Genomic DNA, 7,804 nt, shown 5'->3' with positions numbered 1-7,804 from the left:
CGGAGCCCACGGAGGATGAGGCCGAGGGTGAGAATGTTGGGGCTACGTGTTTGTGGTGTGTGGGGACAGATCAGTGCTGGCCTCACAGGGAGGAGCCCCCAGAGGCTGTTGTGTGGCCAGGAGCAACGACTGGGCACAAAGCACACAGCAGTGGACTGCAGTTGGGGAGACGTCTCCGTGAGGGTTCCTTCCCGGCTGTGGCTTCTCTGGGAGACCCTGGCCTGGGCTCTGTCTCTGCAAAGGCCCACAGAGAGCAGGCATGTGGGTGAGCTTTTCTCCTCTCACAGCTGCTCCACCACCTGAGGAGCTAGAGCCGGATCTGGAGGGAGGGCTTGTGCCTGCAGTGACTTCAGGAGGAGACCAGGAGCCGGCATGGGACCCGGCACCTGCCCACGGAGAGCCTGGCGCTGTCCAGGAAGAACTGGCACCTGCTCCTGCGACAGCCCCCGCCCCTGCCCCTTCTACAGTTCCTGCCACTCCACCTTCTCTCACCCCAGCCACTCCCCCTGCCTCGGACCCAGATCCTGACCTGGATCCTGCCCCTTCCCTTACCCCTGCCTCTGCCCTGCCCCAGCCCCTGCCCCTGCCTGTGCGCTTGTTCTGGACCCTGCCCCTGTTCCTGCTCCTGCCCCTGCCAGAGACACGTTCCCTGACCGAGATCCTACCCTTGCTCCTGTCCCTGTCCGTACTCCTGCCAGAGCCTCTGCCCCTTCCCCTGCCCCTGCCATTGGTCCCGTTCCTGCCCCTGACACAGATCCTGTCCCTCCTCCTGCCCTGGATCCTGCATCTGCCACTACTGCTGACCCTGTCCCTCCAATTCCCCTGCTCCTGGCCCTGCTTTTACCTCTGTCCCTGCCCCTGTCCCTGCCCTATCCTGAGCACTGCCTCTACTCCTTCTCCTACAGGGCTCCCACGGCCACATCCAAAGCCCACAGCCTTGCAGGGAGATCTCCTTGTACAATCACCCCTAGTTCCATCCCCGGAACCCGAGACCCCGCCCGATTGTTTCATCCCCTCCCCCTGTGTTCTTTCTCTCTGGTACATATTAACTGTTATTTTATCCTTCCATTTCCTATATACTGTTTATTATTTGTTTTAAATAAGATTAGTTCTTTTCAATTGAACACGTCATGATATTAAGTACATGCCCAAAGCTGTGCCATCACACCCAAGAATATTGCTGCAGAATATCTCATTAGCCAAAGGAGTCCCCGAACCTGAAGCACACCCTGCCCTTTTCTCCCCCAGCCTAGACTCTGGCAACCCCTAAGCTGCTTTCTCTCTCTGTTCCTTTACCTATTCTTGATGTTTCTGTAATTGGAATCACACAATGGGGGCCTTTGTGTCTGCCCCCCTATTTTCAAAGAGGACCCCATTTCTTCTGTGTTTGTCATAAAATTTCCATTATTTGACATTGAAATCCCTGATGGATTACACATCAGATGTAATCAAAGAGGCCACTTTAGGAATTATGGGCATAATCTCGGGGCCGATACACCTGGTCCTGCTGGGACACCACAGCCTGACCCCAGACAGGGCAGGGCTGGTTCCTCCTGAGACCCACACAGAAACCAGGGAAATGCAGAAAGCTGGAAGACACACCACAAAGGGCAAAAGCATTGCTCACAACCCAAGGCCAGAGAAAGGTTTCACCCGACTCTGGTCCAAACCACGCTCCCAGTCACTGGGTTCTAAAGGGATGGAGACCAAACACATGCAAGTCCAAGGCGGAAGGATGGGCAGGCATGGAATATGTTTCAGAGACGCGGGTGTTCCTGGGGAAGGACTCGGGCAAAGGAAACACTTTGGAGGCAGCGCTGGATACCCTCAGACTGGCAGGTGTCTGGTCTGGGGACCAGCAGCCCTGGGGAGAACATGAGGAAGTAGCGGTCCCCTGGTAGATCGGTGACAGGCACCCCTGTCTGGGAGAACAGTGAGCAGCACCCATCCCAGGGCAAAGTGTATCCATCCTCAGCCTTGGCCTCAGCCCTGGAAACTCTGGCTCTGTTTTGCACACATGTATTGTCAGGAGCGTTCATCACAGCGGTGGTGGAGAGAGCAGGGAATGGAAAAACACTAATGCCCGAGGAGATGGATGGGATACACGGTCCCAGTACTCATGATAGAATGCCCTGCAGCTACAGTCCTGGTGTCATCCGGGACACAGGATCTGGGAAACCCCACCTAAGACCCACCCCTCCTGACACCCTGTCACTGGGAACATTGAGAATTGTTTGAGGAGGAGGGGGAGAGGATCCAGGATGACATCGGGTCCAAGGAGAAGGAAAGTCAGCACTGGGAGGAGAGATGGACCTGCCGTGAGCCACCTTCTACAGCCCGGGCGGGCTGTGATGCCCTCGGACCTCACTCCAAATAAGGACTCCTGATTTATGGACCCAGCTTCTGTGGATTTACTCCCTCTCTCATTCATTCTCTCCCTCATTCTTTCCCTAAGGCCAACCCTACCTCCCCCTCCCTCCTTCCCTCCAAACCTCCCTCCATCCTCCCTCATTTGGTAGATGATCTGGGGTCCCTGCTGTGTACTGAGTCCTGGGGCTTCATCAGTGAGCACCCCCCAACCCACATGGTCATGTCCACTGTGGGAGGTGACGGGGGCAGTCCTTAGGGTTAGCAGTGGTGATGAGCACCAGGAATTGGCTCCTGAAAACAGAGGCCAGTTGCACAATGCAAAGAATGGAAGACCCATGTTTGCATTCCCTCTAGAGACATCTAGTCCTGAAAAGTAATGAAAAGTAAGTATATCCTAGACTTCATGCAGTGTGAGTTCTACTGGCAGGTACCTACTGATTCCTAGAACCAACAAAGAGTAAATCGTACAGTGTCGACTGGGGTGTTGTGACACAAATTTTCGGACCAAATGACAGCGTTTCAGCCAACATCTGCAGGGCCTCTAAGTTTTCCCAAGGGTCTCTGCGATTCACTGATCCATCCATCAACCTCCTTGGGAAGTTCTGTCCTGTCATCTTCCTTGTCTCCTGCCTCTTCTGGGACCATTCCATGACCTCCCCGCCAGGGCCACCCCCGGGACTCCCTGTTCTCCCTGGCCTGACACCCACATCCCATGCTGGGTCCTGTGAGCCCGGTGCTTTTTGCAAGGACTGTGTGCTCCTTCTGGGGTAAATAGCCATCTCCCTTGCAGTCGCCTGCCTCTTCCTGCGCTGGGCCTCCACTGAGCAGTCTGTGAGGCTGGACTGTGCCCATGTCACGGACATGGAAGCGAGAATCCAGAAGGTCCACACGACCTGCTCCCAGTCCCACTGTGTGGAGACTGGGTCAAGGATGGTCCGCGAACAGAGGAAGACTTGGGCCCAGGGAGACTGAGGGAGAATGTGGCACAGTGAGCCTGCAGGAGGACAGGGGGCACTGTGGGGACCTGGCGCTCAGGCCTGCTAGGAGAACACATCTCACCCACACCAGCTCTGTCCCCAGGGCTAGAGGATGTCATGGTAGCCACCCTCCGAGGCTGCAGGCTGACAGTGACTGAGAGGAGAGGAGGTACACCTGATGCAAGAGAGAACCCTCAGGCAGAGAGGAAGAAGCAGGTGCTCCCCCAGCAGCTAGAGGAACTCGGGGTAGCCACCCTCCCAGGCTGCAGGATGTCAATGGCTGGCAGGAGAGGAGACACCTGGTGCAGGAGAAAACCCTCAGGCAGAGAGGAGGGAGCAGGCTCTCCCCAGCAGCAGGTGCACTGGGGCAGGCTAAGGGGGCCTCCGTTGACAGAGGTGCCTGCAGCTGGGGTTTCCAGACAGACCCCCACATCAGGCTCAGCACAACCTTGTCTGGATGGCCTTTGTGCCCCAAATACAATGTCTGGCCCAGGACCCTCCTCAAGCCCCGACTCCCAATCCTTTGACCTCAGCTCAAGTGATAAGAAATGACCAATAATATAGGTGGGGTTGGGTGCACAGGGACATTTGCTTTTCTGGTCCATGCTGTAACATTGCTGGCATTTAAAGATCTCAGGGCTTTGATTCAAAATCGGTAGGATGCCGGGGACCCCAATCGGCTTTCTGGAATCCTGCTCCTGGTCCGTGCAGCCCTCCCATCCCACAAGTTCCACTCAGAATCCCTCCAGGTCACTGACCCACAGTCTTGGCTCCTCAGATGGCCTGGAGAATGCACCTTCAAAAAGCGATCCCGGTGGGGCAGCAGGACACCCTGCGGATTCCAGTAAAACTGCCTCCCAGAGACTGAGGGTACTGCTGGACAAGCTGTCTGAACACAACCATGTCAGTGTTCCAGGAAGATACCAGAGGCACAAGAGTAACTGAGGAGCATCTGATGGTCAGTTAGGGGCAGTCAGAGCTTCCAGACCCTTCTTCCCTAAAGCTCTTCAATCCTCAGCCTTTCTTCTGGTGATTCTGCTTGGTTTCTATTTGCCCCAACTGTTATCCATTGCCTTAGGCGGCAGAGACTCACGTGGGTCTTTAAATGTTTTGAACATTGAATGTCCTCCAGTAGCCACTTCACTGCTGGGAGAGTTGGAAGCAAGGAAGAAGTCCCAGACGACACCAAGGGTCTGAACTTGGTGTTTCACTCTCCTGAGTCGGGGACACCTCTCGGAGTTGCATGTGGTCAGCTGGGGGAGGGGGCAGGCACCTGACGTGGACAGATGGGGTATAGGTGAGGCGGGAGGCCGCCGGGGTATGTGCCTGGCATCCGGCCTGAACAGGTCTACAAAGTGGCAGACTGGCTGGGATAAACTTCAGGCTGAGGAGGAAGGTGAGGGGAGCAGAAGGGACTGAGGAGGTTCGGCTCAGACAGGAGAGGGCTGAGCCACACTTTTTGGGGGAAAGTGGGTCAGTTTCAGGTTCACAGGGATAGACCTTGAGGCCACTATGCCATGTGAAATAAGCCAGTCCCTACCGGACTGACACCGGAGGACCCCACTTGTGAGGAATGGAGAGCACTCCCATTCACAGAGGTGGAAGGAGCTGCTGGTTGCCAGGGCTGGGGAAGGGGAGTGGGGGTTAGGGTCTCGTGGGTAGAGTTTCAGTTTGGGATGATGAAAACATTGTGGTGATGGAGGGAGGTAGCCGGTGCAGAACAGGGAATATACTTATTGCCACTGAAACGCGCTTCATGGTATCAGCTGTATGTCCATTATACCAGAATACCAAAGAAGTGAGTCAGGATGTCGGGGCCATCGCGAGTCCCTAGAGGACCCAGGAGCAGGGAGCCTGTATCTTAGTTCTTGCTCTCATGCTCTGCCCCTTGTTGGGTGACTGAGCTCAGTTATGGCTTGCTAAGACACAGTGCAGGCAGCTGGTCCAGAGAAAGTGCACAAGTGCAAACCCACTGTTGGGCACTGAGGAATCCTAAAGGGACGCACATCCAGACAGAGCGAGTGCCCATATTTCAGAAACACCAGCACAGAAATAGCCATTTAAAACCAAGGCAGGAACCTTATATAGCCCAGAGGGCTCCACGCTCCTCAAGGCCGAGCTAGTTACCACAGCCAAGGCCTCTGGTGGTGAGGGCACTGGGGGTCTGGGAGGTGGCTCGGTGCACCCCTGACCCTGAAGCCCCATGGCTACGGTCAGGTGTAAGGATTGGGAGGGAAGACCCGGCCAGCACCCGTTCTGGCTCCATGGCTGCTACAGGGCTGCTCCCAGCCCCAACAGGTGATGTCTGTTTAGAACCACGGAGAAAACATTTTCCCTCAATTTTTCTTTTTAAGATGGTTGCTCAGCATTGACACAGAAAAATATCCGACATAAAACTGGAGCCGTTCACAGCTGCATAGGACCCGGAAGTGATCAAAATATAGTGACCACAAAGAGAGGAACTTGTGCCCCCAGGCAGGCCTCCTGTGCGCAGGCCTGGTTGGGACGCTGTCGTGCCCGTGCAAGCAGTGCTGGGCTCCAAAGTTTCCCTCAAGGGGACAGAAGTAGGAATCTGCTCTGACGGCTCCACTTAAGGCAGCACCCCCTGATGAAGACGGGGGTAGCCCCTCGTTACTTCCAGATGTCCTGGTGATTCTTGGGCACAGCCATAGATCTCAGCTTCTCCATGACAGGGGTCAACCTATAAGCTGCGAGTCTCAAAGGTCCTTCAGGGGACGGCCCAATACCGCAGGTAGCACATCTCCTCCAGGGACAGCCCCTCATGAGTTCTGGGTGCCCTATTGATTCTTGGGCACAGCCATGGATCTCAGCTTCTTCATGACCCGGGGAATGATAGGGGGGCCAACCCAGCAGCCATGGGTCCCACAGGTCCTCCGTGGGCAGCACATTGTTGGACCCGTGCCCCAGCAGGTACCTGTTCATGTGGCTCTTATCGGGCCACACGGCCTCAATCCCATTGGCCCAATTGATCACCATCGCCCGGTGACAGGCCGAGGTCAGTCGGGGAAACTCCATCACCAATTCCCCAAAAAAGGCCCCCATGTAGTAAAAGTTGCCCTGGTACCTGGGGATGGGGGTCTGGGACTGTGGCCAGCGCTCGTAGATAAACTCCTCATGGGCTGCCCAGTAGAAACTGAGGTGTGGGGTGCCAAAGAGAAGGGACAGGATCTCCATGTCCACGTGGTCCCAAAACTTCATTCCCACATCCACGTCCACGCACACAAGGTCATCCACGTCACAGAGGATGCGCTGCTCGCAGAATCAGCTGATCATAGCTATGTACAGCATGGGCACATCCTGCCAGAGCAGAACGCCGTGGACAACGACGACCACCACCCTCCGGCCCTCCCAGAGTGGCACACGGGGCACAGCAACCAGCTGGTCGGTGAAGACGTAGTAAGGGACCCTGTGTCCACCATGATGACCACCACCCTCTGGCCTACCTGGAGGGCACATGGGGCCCTGCAGCTGGCTGATTGGTGAAAACCTAGTAGGTGACCCCATGTCCCACCATGTAGTGCTTATCTGCTGTCTGCAAGAACAGCTCCAGGAAGACCATGCAACCACAGGGGCAGTGGATAGGGCAGGAAGAGGGTCACTGCCAGAGGCTGGCAGCAGGCCAGAAGAGTTAGGGGCCATGGACGTGTGCACCTTCTTCAAGCGGGCAGGCCCTGGGTTGCTTAAAGCAACAGCCACCTCCTGACCTTCTTGAGGGAATCTGCCAGCAGGACCTCCCTAATGTCTGTTCCCAGAGATGGTGGCCATCAGCAGCCTGACTTCCAAAGGGGAGTCTGAGGCTTCGGAGGCTGGAAACCCATGCAGCTCCACAGTCAGCATGCTGGAGCCAGTCACTCCCCCTGTGCTGAGCTCCTGGGCAAACTCTTGCAGGTGTCCTCCACTGCCCCCCCCCCCGCAGATCCCATCCCCACTTTCCAGGTTGGAAACACTTTTGGGTACAGCCCTCATTTCTATGTCTTACAGAGCGGCTAGAATCAGCAGGGCCGGATACCTGTCCCACTTTGCTTTGAGTGGGCTGTCGCTGGCCCCCAAAGACCTGTCTTCACTTCCTGTAGGGTCCTCCCTGGAAGGCTACTGGGCATCCTGCTGACAAGGTGCTCAGTAAGCCACTGGTATTCCTAGGAGGGGTCACCCTCAAACTCTGCCACATCAGGAATCAAGTCCATCCCGTGGACAGGGAAGGCAAAAGACGACACCAGGAAGAAGAGGGGGCTTGCTTAGGCCCCGGCTTGAATCCAAGTGTGTGAGCATCCAGGTCCAGGTCTACATAAGCCCGGCCCCAAAGGATTCAAAGTCTTATCTAACCACGTCCCATGGCTGGTCCCCTTTTAAGGATACCACCTGCTCCCCCCTGTGAGGAAAGCAGCTCCTGCATTATAGGCAAGTGTGGTGAGCCACTCTGGGACTGATGTTTTTGC

At 56.0% G+C, this 7,804-nt stretch overlaps 2 pseudogenes; one reads left to right on the top strand and one right to left on the bottom strand.

Moving 5' to 3' along the window:
• Positions 1–259: 259 nt before the first annotated feature.
• Positions 260–1,099, top strand: LOC141372193 (uncharacterized; annotated as a pseudogene).
• Positions 1,100–5,978: 4,879 nt separating this feature from the next.
• On the bottom strand, positions 5,979–6,927 carry LOC141372194 (histo-blood group ABO system transferase-like; annotated as a pseudogene).
• Positions 6,928–7,804: the final 877 nt, after the last annotated feature.

The sequence above is a fragment of the Callorhinus ursinus genome, unplaced genomic scaffold (assembly GCF_003265705.2).
Source record: "Callorhinus ursinus isolate GAN/ISIS: 27379988/994484 unplaced genomic scaffold, GSC_fseal_2.0 scaffold2387, whole genome shotgun sequence".
NCBI lineage: Eukaryota > Metazoa > Chordata > Mammalia > Carnivora > Otariidae > Callorhinus > Callorhinus ursinus.
This window is presented reverse-complemented; position numbering and strand designations above follow the sequence as displayed.